General features: G+C 37.2%; 1 long non-coding RNA gene across 2 annotated transcripts in view; it reads right to left on the bottom strand.

The window, feature by feature from the left end:
- Positions 1–335: 335 nt before the first annotated feature.
- Positions 336–16,124, bottom strand: part of LOC102414346 — a 28,364-nt gene continuing 12,575 nt past the window's right edge. The window contains exon 5 of one of the 2 annotated variants that reach the window (XR_003110663.3): positions 336–1,210. This is a non-coding gene — a long non-coding RNA (uncharacterized LOC102414346). Of the gene's footprint in view, positions 1,211–7,506; positions 8,701–16,124 lie in introns of those variants that run through there. The other variant, XR_003110662.3, reaches the window with a different exon arrangement.

Genomic DNA, 16,124 nt, shown 5'->3' with positions numbered 1-16,124 from the left:
CCCACAAGAGAAAGAACTGAAAGTTCAGTTTGTCAACAGTCAAAGGGCAATGGAACACTGTGTATTTTTTTCTATAAAACTGTGAGAAAACCAGGCATTTAATACCATCGTTTTAACTTCAAACCAATCAAACATTGGCAGTTTGGAATTGTTTTATTTTGAGGTTTTAGCTTATCTCTCTGGGATAAAAGCCTTTCCAAACTGGCTTTAACTAAAAATGTCATCAATCCCAGCTGCTCACTGGTGAGCAGAAACCGTGGTAACAGAAGGCCCCTTTTGATAGCCTTCTTCCATAATATCATCCAAATTTGCATGGCAAAGATGTGGGAGCTATTTATATGTTGATTATTACAGTGCTGCAGTTTATATTTTTCCCAGCACAGTTGAAAATTATATTTAGAAAGGCTGACATCATCTTTAAATATATATTATAGCTCTCATTTGGTAGAGATGGGCTGTCGAAATACATGCCACCTACTCAACTTCTCAGAAAAACGGCATAGATGTTTCACACATGGTTATATATAAATGCATACACTGGCAAAGAGCTGCACTGGGACCTATAGGACTGGAAGGGAGTTTTGTGGGCTCTGGTTTTTGCCTTCTCAGTTTGTTTTCTATTTAAAAAGAAAGACTGGCAATGTGATTTCCTTATGAGAACATGGAATTTGTAGCCAAAAAGTTCTAAATTCTGAATTCTAGCTCTGCTACAGAGTGGCCCTGTGATCTTAGAGAACTGGGGCATCAGTTTGTATTCTTACCTTTGGACTCAAACTGAACTATCAGCTATTCCTGAAGCCTGCCGACCTTTGGATGGGAACCACACCACCCACTCTCTGGTTTTCAAACCTTCAAACTCCAACTGGAGCTTAACCACTGACTCTCAGGTCTCCAGCTTTCTGATTCACCCTGCAGATCTTGGGATGTGTTCTCCTGCATAATCATGTGACTAAATTTCTTAAAATAAATCTCTTTCTACATCTACACATCCTATTGATTCTGTTCCCCATACATTCCTGTGTATGAATTCTTACTCATACACAGATTAACTGATTATGTGTTAAATTACAGAGAATAATTTATTGAGCCAGAAGATATTGTTTTCTTAGCTCCATTTTACTTACCCCAGTCAACAGATGAAGAAACTGAGACCTCCAGAAGCAAAGTCATGTATGTTAAGGTCAGAGACATTATATGGTGGAAACAGGATCTGAAATTTGGAAACATAATGCTATTTTTTAACCCATCTAACTACTCTTTTATGTTGTCTAGAGGTTACATGTTAGATAAAAGTTAGCTGATGATCCAACCCTGAGAAGCTTTGGGAAATCTGATGGTCACAGTGAAAGAGAATCAAGAATATGACAATATACCAGTGTATGCCAGGGACAGGGCACAGGGAAAGCCATGGAACCTGTCGATGTAATTCTGTGGAGTGTAGTAGGGACTGGGAAATGCTTTGTTTTCTCTGGCCTATAACCTAACCTCCACCCATCATCTAAATTGGACCTGGAATCTGACTGCTGATACCAATCAGATTTGTGTTTGCAGTTCTGCGGCACATCTGAGTGACCATGGCCCTAAAGGGATATCCATGACTGGAATGGCATCTAAAATGTTTTAAATTTATAAGAAGGCAAAATTAGAACCGTATTTCCCTTACTAGCTTTTAAGTGTCAGGGTCCAAAATTTCACCAAAGGAGCTTCATGGCTTAGAGTGATTAAAATTTCACTTTGTTAATGCAATAGGCCAATTTTCACACTTGAAGTAAGAAGAGTCAGTTTTTCAAGGTCGATGTACCTTTTTGAAGGATTGTATGACCACCATCTTTAAAAACTTGAAGCCTCTAAATGACAGATATTATATTTTGCCGAATTTAAGTATTATGAAAAATTCTTCGAAAATCATTTCTCTAAGCATGGAAATGAAAATACAGCTGCAAGTGCTAAGAGTAGTGAGATGACATTTTATTCTTTATAAGTTAGTTGGCAAAAATTCAACTTTTACAAGCACATATGCCTGTCTCAAGCCTTTAAGGAGTCAGTTTTATGTTTCAGACTATTCTTTCTTCTTGCCTATTAAGCAAGCCTCAGTTTGAGCCAAGATCAGTTTTTATATGAAGCTCAGAAGTAAGTCATTTTATATAATATTTGCATAGGCATAATTGTTTCCACACACTCTATCCCAAGCCACCCCTCACCCATGGCCTAGCACTGTAAAACTAATCGTTTTGAAATCTCACTCTAATCGTGTCACACCTTTGTTATAGAAAAAAATGTTCTGATTCATTAAACCAAAATGCTTCATCTTGGTACTCTTAGTTCTCAGTAACCTGACCCTACTCTCCTTGTTAGTTATAATGAGAATGATACACTTTTTAGAAAGGAGTATTTTCTGTTTATCTTTCATTTTGACTGCCGAAAACCAACACTTCAATAAACAACCCTGTCTTGCTCTCTCTAGCTCAGAAACAATTGAGAATTCAGATGTGAGAGCCATCAAGATTCTCATAGAAGTATCAACATTATTACTAAAAAGTAGACAGAGAAAAACATGGCTTGTAATTGCTGCCATGTATTCAAACTTTCTCTCTCTCCCTTATTCTAACTTAACCACTTCAACTGTAGATATTTCCTTGTAGGAGCAGACCCAACCCTGGGTAGCTCATCACCAGGTGAGCTAATGAGAGAAGACCAGAATTTTTCATCTCAGCAGAAAGCTGACCCAAGTGTGAGGAAGGAGCTAAGTCAGTCTTACCTGCTTGCTTCTCTCACACTCACAAATGCAAGAAATACACATATGGTAGGCATGGGTTAAAAGATAACAGGAGTGTTTCTAATTCTATCTCTGTATTAGCTTTTTATTTGCTGAATAAGAAAAAAAATACCATAAACTTAGAGGTTTAAAACAACGCCTGTTTATTAGCTAAAAATTATGTGAGTCAGTCCTGCTCAGGGTCATCAGGCTGAAATCAAGTGTTGGAAAAACCGATTTCTTATCTGGAGGCTCTGGGGGGAAAAATAGACTTCCAAGTTCATTCTTGTTGCCAGAAGAATTCATTTCCTTGTCTTTGTAGGACTGAGGTTCTGGCTTCTTGAAAGCTGTCAGCCAGGGACTACACTGTTCCCAGAGGTCACCTTCATCCCTTGCCACATATTGCCTCCACTTGCATGTCAGCAAGGATACATGAAATATAGCTTATGCTTTGGATCTGTTATTTATCTGTCTCTGACCTTTAGATTTTACATAAACTTTTTATTTAAGAATAGTTTTAGATATACAGAGTTGTGCAGGTAACACAAAGAATTCCAATATACCCCACACTCAGGATTCCTAATTAATATCTTTCAGTAATATAGTATATTTATCATAATTAATAAACTTGACATGTTGTTATTAACTAAAAGTGAAAGTGAAAATGTTAGTCGCTCAGTCATGGCCGACTCTTTGCGATCCCAGGGACTGTAGCCCACCAGGATCCTCCAGGCAAGAATACTGGATTGGGTTGTCATTCCCTTCTCCAGACGATCTTCCCCACCCAGGGATGAACACTGGTCTCCTGCATTTCAGGCAGATGCTTTACCATCTGAGCCACCATAAACTCCACACTTAATCAGATTTCTTCTGTTTTTCTCAAATGTCCTTTTTCTGCTCTGGAATCCCTCAAGTATCCCACATTACATTCAATCTTCTAAGTTTCCTCTTGGCTGTAAAAACTTCTCAGTTTTCAATGTTCATAATGACTTTGGCAATTTTGAGGATTACTGGTCAGTTATTTTGTATAATGTCCCTCTATAAGGACTGAACTAATGTTTTTCTCATGATTAGACTGGAGTAATGAGTTTAGCGGTGGAAGATCACAAGAGTAAGGTGCAATTCTCACCACATTATCAAGGGCAAAAGTTATCAGTATGATTTACCTCTACTGATGTTAACTTCCATTGCTTTGTTTGAGATTGTTAGTGTCAGTAAAGTTACAATGTACTATCCCCTCATTCCATACTATACTGTTTCAGTCCAGTTCAGTTCAGTCACTCAGCCGTGTCCGACTCTTTGCGACCCCATGAATCGCAGCACGCCAGGCCTCCCTGTCCATCACCAACTCCCAGAGTTCACTCAGACTCACGTCCATCGAGTCAGTGATGCCATCCAACCATCTCATCCTCTGTCGTCCCCAATCCCTATAGTGTTTGGAAGTGCCTTATTCTCCTTTTTATTCATAGCATGGATCATTCTCTGACATTAAATTATTATTTCTTCAAAATCTGTCTTTCCCTTTAGAATGGAAGCTATTTTCCAAGCTATATGAAATGTACCTTTCATGAAGTACATGCTAAAAAAAATATTTCTTGAATGAATTGGTAAAAACTTTTAGTTTGTAACAATGGTCACCAAAGTGTTGCTAATTTGATCCACACATTTTTACATTAGATTATAAACAATACGAGTTGCTATTAATGTTTAATCTTGTCTCTGTTGTCATGTAAGGATGTGAGAGTTGGGACTATAAAGAAAGCTGAGCCCAAAGAATTGATGCTTTTGAACTGTGGTGTTGGAGAAGACTCTTGAGAGTCCCTTGGACTGCAAGGAGATCCAACCAGTCCATTCTAAAGGAGATCAGTCCTGGGTGTTCATTGGAAGGACTGATGTTGAAGCTGAAACTCCAGTACTTTGGCCACCTGATGCGAAGAGCTGACTCATTTGAAAAGACCCTGATGCTGGGAAAGATTGAGGGCAGGAGGAGAAGGGGATGACAGAGGATGAGATGGTTGGATGGCATCACTGACTCAATGGACATGGGTTTGAGTGAACCTCGGGAGTTGGTGATGGACAGGGAGGCCTGGCATGCTGCGGTTCATGGGGTCACAAAGAGTAGGACATGACTGAGTGACTGAACTGAACTGAACTGTTGTAAACGTGCCACTGGAAACAACATAATAGAATAGAAATAACAGACTTTGGGACCATACAGACTTTCAAATTCAAACTGCTATGCACTACTTTTGTGATCTAAGTTAATTTCTCTGAATTTCAATTATAATACCAGAGAAAACAGTGCATGATTTTCATCAAGTAGATTTGGGTTAGATCTTAGACCCACTACTTACTAGTATGATTTTAGACTATTTTCTAAATAGTTTCAGTGACCTCATCTATAAAACAAGAGTAATAATAAATTTTCCCACATAGAGTAGTCATGAGGTTAAATGAGCAAATACATAGAAAACCCCTAGCTTGGTGATGGACAATCTATTTGCACTCAGTAGATTTTATTAATGCCAATACCTTTATGCATATCAATAGAATAAAATAATTGTATCATCAATACCAATACAAATTTTATGGTATATACTATGTTATTAAATGATATACACTATCTTTCTATATTTTTTATTCAGACTAAGCATAGAGCTAGATATAACAATAATAGTAATAGTGATAATTTTACCTCCTATGGGAAAATTTTATTACAGGTGTTAAACAACTTATCATAGCTGGTGATCAGGAAGCAGGAGTTGACATGCCGCACATAGCTATTTTGGCTAACATTAAAGAAAAAACACATAAATTACTATCTATGAGTAACTATGGAGAGTCGCTGTTTAATGGATATAAATTTCAGTTATACAAGACGAGACAGTTCTAGATATCTTCTGCAAAACATTATGCTTATAGTTAATACTGTTCAGTACACTTAAAAATTTGTTAGGCGGATAGGTCTCACATTATGGATTTTTTACCGCAATAAAAAAATGCATGTACATAATATTTTCTTTATTTTTATAAGATTTTGCTTATAGCACCTCACAAATGAGGTGTTCCTATTGAAAGATAGTTTAAACAACAAATTAGAAGAGGCATTTTTATTATTAAGCAATATGAAACATTTATAAAATTATGACCAAAACAAAATATTTTCTCTTTCCTAAACATCTAATTATATAGTCTATGAAATTCTCTATTACAACCTAAAATACTAATAAAGTCTAATCTGTAAAAGAAAAAATGCAAACATTCTAAATATACCTTATTACACAGCTATGAATTTAGAAACACATACATTTTAACATAGTACAAAATAAAATTAAATGGCACTGTAAACAAAGCAAATTAAAAATTGAAATAGAAACCTGGTGACATTACCACCCAGAGGAAAGAATTATTCGAATTGATTTTAAAATATACAAATTTTACTATTCATCCATAGTGGAATATAGTCTAACATTAAAAATACAGCCAAGTAGTCTTAAATGACATTCTTTTTTAAAAAATTTATTTATTTAGAGCATTTGATTCTATTTATCCTTTTATGAGAGAATGTTAACCATCCTATCAGCTTAATTATTTATCTATATTATTTTCGTGAACATAACATGACCCAAATGCATCTATGTGCCCAATACAACTTAGAAATAACTAAGAAGCTTATTTGTTTATCTATAATAAATATGTTGCAAGCTAATATTAATTGAATTCAGTTTACACTAGACACAAGGGTGAGGTCCTTATATTCATTATCTCATTTATTTATTGCCATAACTCCTCAAGGTGGTCATTATTAATATTTTTATTTTACAGTGCTTAATAAACTGTGGAAAATTCTGAAAGAGATGGGAATACCAGACCACCTGTCCTGCCTCTTGAGAAACCTATATGCAGGTCAGGAAGCAACAGTTAGAACTAGACATGGAACAACAGACTGGTTCCAAATAGAAAAAGGAGTACGTCAAGGCTGTATATTGTCACCCTGCTTATTTAACTTATATGCAGAGTACATCATGAGAAACGCTGGGCTGGAAGAACCACAGGCCGGAATCAAGATTGTTGGGAGAAATATCAGTAAACTCAGATATGCAGATGACACCACCCTTATGGCAGAAAGTGAAGAGGAAATAAAAAGCCTCTTGATGAAAGTGAAAGAGGAGAGTGAAAAAGTTGGCTTAAAGCTCAACATTCAGAAAATGAAGATCATGGCATCTGGTCCCATCACTTCATGGGAAATAGATGTGGAAACAGTGTCAGACTTTATTTTTGGGGGCTCCAAAATCACTGCAGATGGTGACTGCAGCCATGAAATTAAAAGACGCTTACTCTTTGGAAGGAAAGTTATGACCAACCTAGATAGCATATTCAAAAGCAGAGACATTACTTTGCCAACAAAGTAAGGTTTGGTTTTTCCAGTGGTCATGTATGGATGTGAGAGTTGGACTGTGAAGAAAGCTGAGCGCCGAAGAATTGATGCTTTTGAACTGTGGTGTTGGAAAAGATTCTTGGGAGTCCCTTGGACTGCAAGGAGGTCCTACCAGTCCATTCTAAAGGAGATCATCCCTGGGTCTTCAATGGAAGGACTGATGCTAAAGCTGAAACTCCAGTACTTTGGCCACCTCATGCGAAGAGCTGACTCATTGGAAAAGACTCTGATGCTGGGAGGGATTGGGGGCAGGAGGAGAAGGGGATGACAGAGGATGAGATGGCCAGATGGCATCACCGACTCAATTGACGTGAGTTTGAGCGAACTCTGGGAGTTGGTGATGGGCAGGGAGGCCTGGTGTGCTGCGATTCATGGGGTTGCAAAGAGTCGGACATGACTGAGCAACTGAACTGAACTGAACTGAATCAGCTTGAAAAAGTAAAACAGGTACCAAGTGAAGGAGTCAGGATTTGACCCCAGGGGCCACATTCTGGTAAGAAATATAGAAAATAAAACTTAACTGTCTCTTTTATGTATAGAAAGCTTTTTTTTTCCTTAAAGAATAAGGACCTTTTTTTCTCTCATTTATTTAACCATTATTGATTCATCATCTGCTATGTGTCAGTTCCAAAGCCAAGATTAGAAGGAGAGTGGTAAATATGATCTAGCGTCAGCTTTCACAGAGGTCAAAATCTAGGTGGTGATACTGATATACCAATAGACAAACAGAATGCTATACTATAGGTGTTAAAATTGAGGCATAGAAAGGGGTTGTTTTTATTGCTTTTGCAGTTTGCCTGCAAGTCAGACTTTAGTATAAGGACTAAAATGGAAGTATTTATGAAAGGTGTAACTGAAGGAAAAATTAAATGGTAGTATGAAATAGAGTTGGAGAAAATAGTTTTGAGGAGACGGCATAGGGTAAGAAAGCACAGTAGGACCTCAGCAAGACAGATAGTGGCAGATATAAACAAGAAAGAAAGGTCTGTAGAAGTCAGAGCTCAGAGGGTGAGGAAAAGCAGGGAGCTGTGGCTCTCAAGGTGACTGCAGACCTGATGTTGATGGTTTCACCCAGGACATCCTATCCCTCTTTTATAAGGTACAGGAAATATTCAGCCAGACAAATTAGAAGAAGGTGGTCATTTTGCACAAAACCTTGCTACAATCTGTTGGATTAGTGTCCAATATTGAGCATGAACTTTGGAATAAACTATTAAAAGACAACATTTTATTGAAACAATTTTTTTTTTCCCAATTAAGGGTTAGCATCCATATACATGGTCTCTATTTTTGTCTTGGAATTTGAAAGGAATACAAATCACCACATGGCTTCATAAGTAGTAGTCCCTTCAGGATGCCACCTGAGTCCTTGGCAAGCACAGTGACTGCTTCTGATGCCAACCCTGGATACAGTAGATAGAGAGACTAATAGGAACTGCTGTTTCCAACCCTCTCGAAAGTTTCCAAGCTGTCTTTGGCATCTGTTCCATGCACGTTCCTTTGGCAGCTAGGGAGTAAGGGATTTTGAAGATACTATTAACATTTTTTTGTCAATTAGAAAATGTGTGATCAAATAATTGCTCTAAATTCTTCAAGATGGCCTAACTCAAAGAGCTGGAACAAAGCAATGGAAGTCTAGCTATATTCACCATAGGAGTATGGCTTATTTATAGAATGGTGTTAAACCAAAAATCTAAATTTTGAAAGTTCTAAGGTGTTTGTTTGACCACATGACTCAGAAAAATCTGCTTATTTGTAGATATTTTATCCACACAGGCTCCTGGCAAAATAAACCATTCTATTTTCTCCATATGTACTCTGGGATGCCCTACTTCAGGGCTTATAATGATGTTCCTCCTTCCACAGAGAAGCCTGTTCCTTTCTTCTCAACATTTCTAAAGGGTGCTTGCTTCATCCACACCTAGATTAATTCCTAACTTTTCCATATAGCAGTTAGGTGACCTTGGCCAAATCTCTCAACCTCTTTACAACCTCAGCTTCCCCATCTGAAAAAGGTACCTAACATGGAATCACATAAGGATTAAATGAAGCATTTACTAATAATAAATGCTTAATAACTTTCACATATTATTTTATTATGTTACTGTGATATTAGTAGTGTGCTCTATTTTCATTACTGTCTTAGAGCCCTTTCTTATTCTCTATGGAGCAATCATCCTTTGCTTGCTCTAAATTTGCATTGCAATGTACCTGTACCCTTGTTGTGGAGTGTATCATTTCTTACTTAGGTATCAATTAATATATACATGTCCTATCTCTCCTGTAACTTGTGGAGATCAGTAACCATGTTTGATTCACCTGCATGTCTACGTTTTCTAGAATGGTGATATGCTTAGGGGAATGACTTAAAGCCCTTAAAAATACTTATTCATAGATATCTGATCTCCTTCACATTTTGAAAACTACCAAATAATATGCCAGGTAAGTTAGGGTATCTCAGTGGGACCACCAGCTACTCTTGTTCAGATGGTCCTGAAGTCTCCTGTCTGACTTCCTTGACCCCAAGGCTGGTCCCTCCAGCCACACTCTCTGGACAGAGTGATTTTCCAAAGGCATGAATCATGAAGTTACTCACTTGCTTTATATTTTTCAGTGGCATTCCATGATCACTACTAATGTCAGTATTGGCATAAGAGAAATTTCATTATTTTCTGACTTCTACTCCCTCTTTTCCAGCCTCATCCCTCAACATTCTCTTTATTTCTTACAATAAGAGGAATACATACTGAACTACTTAAAACAAGACATTTTCCAGACTCTTTCTACCCTCTTGCTCTGTGTACTTTTCTTTTTGTCTGTAATAAACTACTTACCACTTTCCACTGTCCTCTAGCTAACTGTGACTCATCCTTTAGAATTCAGTATAAATGGAACCACATCATCTCACTGAGAAAGCCTTTCCAATCCTTCTCTGTTTTGGTGATTTCTCTGTCTTATATGCTGTCTTGCCTCCCTGTGTATATCACTATCATAACATTTAAAGCACTGTATTAAATTTTATCTTACATATAGGTTTTACATCTCAGATTCTGAAGTCCTTGATCTAAAATGCCCTTAGTCATCTTATTCATCTTCCAGAGGTTCCCTTCTGAGAAGTATAAAACTTCCAATAACCTAGAATGTACCTCACTACTTTGTACCATCACATCCACCCACTTTCCCCTACATTTGGTTAAAACCACTGCATAAATTTTCCTTCAGATATCAAGCTATTTAATGTGCTTTCATGTCCTTCCTCATCCTATAAAACCCATTCCACCTTTATTCTCTTGACCAAAGTTTATCCTGTATTGGTCATGTACACCATGGTTTCTCAACCTTGAAACTATTACATTTTAGGCCAGCTAGTTGTTCGCTTTGAAGGCTGCCCTATATGCTTTCCTTTCTTTGCACTGCATACCTGTAATTGCCCCTGCCCAAATGTGGCAAACAGAAATGCCTCCAAACATTGCAAAATACCACCAGTGGGGCAAGAGGACTCTTGATAAGACTGTAATCTAGACCATAATATATTAGAACTTTGAGTTTGTCTACCTGCTTACAGTGATTAATGGGTTTAGTCTGGTACAAGGAAGATGGCCTTTTATTGATAGTGTTATTACTGATAAAAATATATATGATTAGAACCTAGGAAGGAAATCCTATTTCCCTTTAGTGTCATTTTCTCTCATTTAAAAAAGGATTTTCTAGATTAAAAAATTCAAATCAAGATTTTTTCATTTGTTGAAAAATACAGAAGGTGAGAACTCAAGAGTATTATAATGTTGTCATTATAAGTAATAAGCAGTGAGTACCAAGGATAGATAATGGAAGATCAACCTAAAAAAAAATTGCTGAAGAGTTAAGGTTATGAATAATTTTAAATTAATTTAATGCTATTTTGCATTCATGTCAATAGTCCAATCAGATCAAAATTTATTAATTTTTTTCAACATTAAACTACACTATGAATTATACTTATTTATTTCATGACCTGGCTAGGGGAACAAGGGATAGGCAGTTTTTCAATTTAATCCAGTATCGGACTTTTATACAATTCAAGAAGCATTAGGGACCCTCTTCCATTTGCCTAACTCTTTAAGAAAATTTTAGGACTTTGCCCTATGCTCAAGGTGTTTAAATTTTAAAGGCTGTTCAATATTAAAAGAAAGACTAGGGGAGGGGGGCCATCCTTGCAGTTCTAGAGGCTTCACAGGAAAAGTAATGCAGATAGTTGATTTAGAACAATGAGTAGTAGAGGAGGCTATTGGAACGTAACAGAGGATAACAACAGAATGCAAATAAATGCATGGCTTCCTTACTAAAACAGAAAAAAAATAAAGGTCTTGCTATAAGAAACTCAGCAAAATAGAGAATTTAAGTTCTGTCATAAGCTGCTTCTTTCTTTGAAGACTGGTTACAAACATTCTGTAAATTGGAAGGAGTCCATTGACCATGCTTTAGGTAACTCTCTTGCAGCACAAATAGCACTATGAGTCATAATATCATTTAACTAAGCTTATTCTATCAGAATTTTTGAGACTCTAAACCAGAGCATAACATTGTGTATGACGAAGGTAGGAAAGGAATTAGGGAAAAATATTTCTTCCCTACAGTGAACTGGGTCTTAGTATTTCCTTGTAAGCCAATATTTGAGTGAGACTTACATGAAAACTCTCTGTATTATCCTAACAACTTTTCTGTTAATTTAAAACTGTCCTACAGTAAAATATATATTTAAAAAGAGGCTTTAAAAAATCATGAAAAAAAGAGTGACCCGAACAATGGAGGTCAGCAGAAGGGTATAGTTAGGCAGGGCAGGGTGCTGAATGGATGGCGAGTGAGTTCCTTGTGTTTTTGCAATTATAGATCCCTATCCTTACCCCCTCCATGATCCCTTTCTTACCACATGTGCCCTTGCTCTCACTTCCTCCTATTACTAATTAGGCTGTTTTATGTGAATTTCAGCATGCAATATTTCATATTTAATAACCCTGCATCAGAAGAAATGGGAAGTCAGAGAGGCTGGAATTTATTGCCAGGTGTTCTGGACAGCATCTGGAGCGTTTATAGAGAACCCACAACATTCCTCAATACCCTGAAGAATTTAAAAGCCACACTTTCAGGAATCCAATAAGTTTCAGCTGAGAATCCTATAAATACCACAGGACAAGGGCTATACCCTGATCAAGCTCATTCACTGGATATTCAGGCGACAGGAAGTTGACATTCAGGGGTACTCATAATTGGCCTTTGCATTTAGCACCTTGTTAACATAAATTGAGGAAGTTCACACCTCTAATCTCTTGTTACTAATGTCAGCCTGCTAGTATCTGAACTCAATAAGGTGGGGTTAGCTAGCTGAAAAAGCGTATTTTTCTCAACAGGAGGAAAAGAATCTAAATGTTCAACTGAAAAGACATGGAATCTGACATGAGGTGTATCTTAAATTTGGGGGGTGGGGGCAGTCTCCAAAGCTGAAGGTTAAAGTCATAAAATCACTAAGGTCATCACTCAGTCTTTATAATTTGTCTTTTTAAAACATGACTGCACATTCTTGCTTCTTGTATCTCATAATAGAGCCAAGCTGATTAATACGGTGTATATATACACCCATGCTGCCCCTCTTCTCTTTTTTGCTCACAATGTACCCCTGACCTCAAGGAGTACTTTTTGTATTGTCAAAAGTCTAAATCCCACCTTAAAACTCCTATTCAAATTCATTTAACATTATCCAAGGGATTTAAATTTATATTTCCTTGTAATCTTCCTTACTCCTTCAAAAATTATTGGTCATTTCCATCTGCATTTATTATTTTTTTAAAAATGACATTCAAGTTGTGTCACTTATTTTTCCTTAGCCAAATGGCATGCTTCTTGCAGACAGCTAGGTCAAATTCCTTTATTCTAGCCATGCTGAAGATAGTGCTGATATTAGTGATGGCACTCCCAGAAAAGAAAGTCACCTTTTGTAAAGCTTCCTGTTGGGGGCATTAGGATGGCAATTATAAGTGATGACTGTTTAATCCAGAAATAAGCCTCTCTAAAACACCTCTATTTGGGCCTTTATAAGCCCTTATGAGCCATCTAAAAAGGGAGGAACAAGATCTTCAGAATTAAGGCAGAATAGAATTCCCTCCCCCAGACAAGAACCCAATAAAATGAATTAAAAAATATATAGATTAGAAAGGAAGAAAATCTTATAAAGAGCAACCAAACATAGAAAAGGAAATCATTTAACACTTCAGAAATTAGAGGTCATGAAACAAAATAGAAATCTATATAGTAGCTTAAAGTGTCTGTGTATCTCAGCACAACTGTTAATCTTAGATGCCTTACTAACAAGCTCACAGATCCTAAGAATTTTCAGCATCACCTCAATGTTTTGCATGTAGCAAACTACTTGGGAACCCATAAATTTCTTCTGCTTTTACTGGGGAGATATGGATGTGATGCCTAGAAAAACTGTTTAAAGAAGGAAACAAGAATCCAGAGCTACTTTGAATTGGGGGAATGATCCAAAGCACAGTGGCAACTATGCCATGAGAATGGATTTGATTTCCGTCTCTTTAAGAATTTTCCACAGTTTGCTGTGATCCACACAAAGGCTTTAGCATAGTCCATGAAACAGAAGTAGATGTTTTTCTGGAATTCCCTTGCTTTCTCCATGATCCAGTGAATGTTGGCAATTTGATCTCTGGTTCTTCTGCCTTTTCTAAACCCAGCTTGTACAGATGGAAGTTCTCGGATCATGTATTGCTGTCAAGGGTTTTGAGCATAAACTTGCTAGCATGTGAAATGAGCACATTTGTACAGTAGTTTGAACATTCTTTGGCGTTGCCCTTCTTTGGAGTTGGAATGAAAACAACTTTTCCAGTCCCGTGACCACTGTTGAGTCTTCCAAATTTGCTGGCATATTGAGTGCAGCACTTTAACAGCATCATCTTTTAGGATTTTAAGTAGTTCAGCTGGATTTCTGTCATATCCACTAGCTTTGTTCATAGTAATGCTTCCTGAAGCCCACTTAACTTCATGCCCCAGGATATCTGGCTCTAGATCAGTGACCATACTATCATGGTTACCCAGGTCATTAAGACCTTTTTTTGTAGAATTCTTCTGTGTATTCTTGCCAACTCTTCTTAATCTCTTCTGCTTCTGTTAGGCAATTGCCATTTTTGTCATTTATTGTGTCTATCCTTGCATGAACTATTCCCTTGATATCTTCATTTTTCTTGAAGAGATTTCTAGTCTTACCCATTCTATTATTTTCTCCTATCTTTGCATTGTTCATTTAAGAAAGCCTTCTTATCTCTTCTTGCTATTCTCTGTAACTCTGCATTCAGTTGGGTATATCTTTCCCTTTCTCCCTTGCTTTTCACCTCTCTTCTTTCATCAGCTATTTGTAAAGTTTCCTCAGACAGCCAACTTTGTCTTCTTGAATTTCTTTATCTCTGGGTTAGTTGTGGTGCATCCTGTACAATGTTATGAACTTCTGTCCATAGTTCTTCAGGCACTCTGTCTACCAGATCTAATCCCTTGAATCTATTCATCACCTCCACTGTACTGATTTAGGTCATACTTGAATTGTCTAGTGGTTTTCCCTACTATCTTCAATTTAAGTTTGGGTTTTACAGTAAGAAGCTCCTGATCTGAGCCACAGTCACCTCCAGGTCTTGTTTTTTGCTGACTGTATAGAATTTCTCCATCTTAGGTTGCAAAGAACATTATCAATCTGATTTTGATATTGACCATCTTGTGATGTCCCTGAGTAGAGTTGTCTTGGGTTGTTGGAAAAGGGTGTGTGCTATGACCAACTTACTCTCTTTACAAAACTGCTAACTTTGCCCTGCTTCATTTTGTACTCCAAGGCCAAACTTGCCTGTTACTCTAGGTATCTCTTGACTTTCAACTACTTTTGCATTCCAATCTCTTATGACAAAAGGACTTATTTGTGTGTGTGTGTGTTAGTTTATAAGGTCTTGTAGATCTTCATAGAAACAGTCTACTTCAGCTTCTTTAGTATCAGCAGTTGGGGCATAGACTTGGATTATTGTGATGTTGAATAGTTTACCCTGGAAACAAATTGAAATCATCCTTTCATTTAATTTCAGATTCTTTTGTTGACTGTGAGGGCTACTTTATTTCTTCTAAGTGGTTCTTGCCCACAGTGGTGGATATAATAGTCATCTGAATTAAATTTGCCCATTCCCATCCATTTTAGCTCACTGATTCCTAAGATGTTGACGTTCAGTCTTGCCATCTTCTGCTTGATCATGTCCAATTTATCTTTATTCATGGACCTAACATTTAGGTTTCTATGCAATATTTTACAGCATTGGACTTTACTTTCACCACCAGACACATCCACACCTGAACATCATTTCTGCTTTGGTCCAGCTACTTAATTCTTTTAGGAGCTATTAGTAACTGCCCTCTGCTCTTCCCTAGTAGCATATCGGACACCTTCTGTCCTGGGAGGCTCATCATCTGGTGTCATACCACTTCATGGACCACAGCCTTGTTGTAGCTGAGGAACTTGCATATCTCAATGAATTATGAGCCATGCTGTGCAGGAACACCCTTGATGAATGGGTCATAGTGAAGAATTCTGACAAAATTTGTCTACTGGAGGAGGAGTGAATGAAAGACCACTCCAGTATCCTTGCCTCGAGAACCCCATGAACAGTGTGAAACGGCAAAAAGATATGACATATGTGAATACTCATTTCAAAGTTTAGCCAGGCTATATACACAAGTCAGTTAAGAAACAATCATGCATGAAGTATAATAAATAGTGTAGAAGACTACCTAGGTTGTATATTGTTTACTTAATTAGGTTTTTTGGGTTTCCTGCCAAATCTGGTTTTCATGAAAGATCATTTATTTCATCATTGGGTGACACTGGAATCTATTTAGGCAACTGTGTTATGG

Source organism: Bubalus bubalis, chromosome 7, assembly GCF_019923935.1.
Source record: "Bubalus bubalis isolate 160015118507 breed Murrah chromosome 7, NDDB_SH_1, whole genome shotgun sequence".
Taxonomy (NCBI): Eukaryota; Metazoa; Chordata; class Mammalia; order Artiodactyla; family Bovidae; genus Bubalus; species Bubalus bubalis.
The sequence above is the reverse complement of the archived record's forward strand: the minus strand, read 5'-3'. Positions and strand labels throughout refer to the sequence as shown.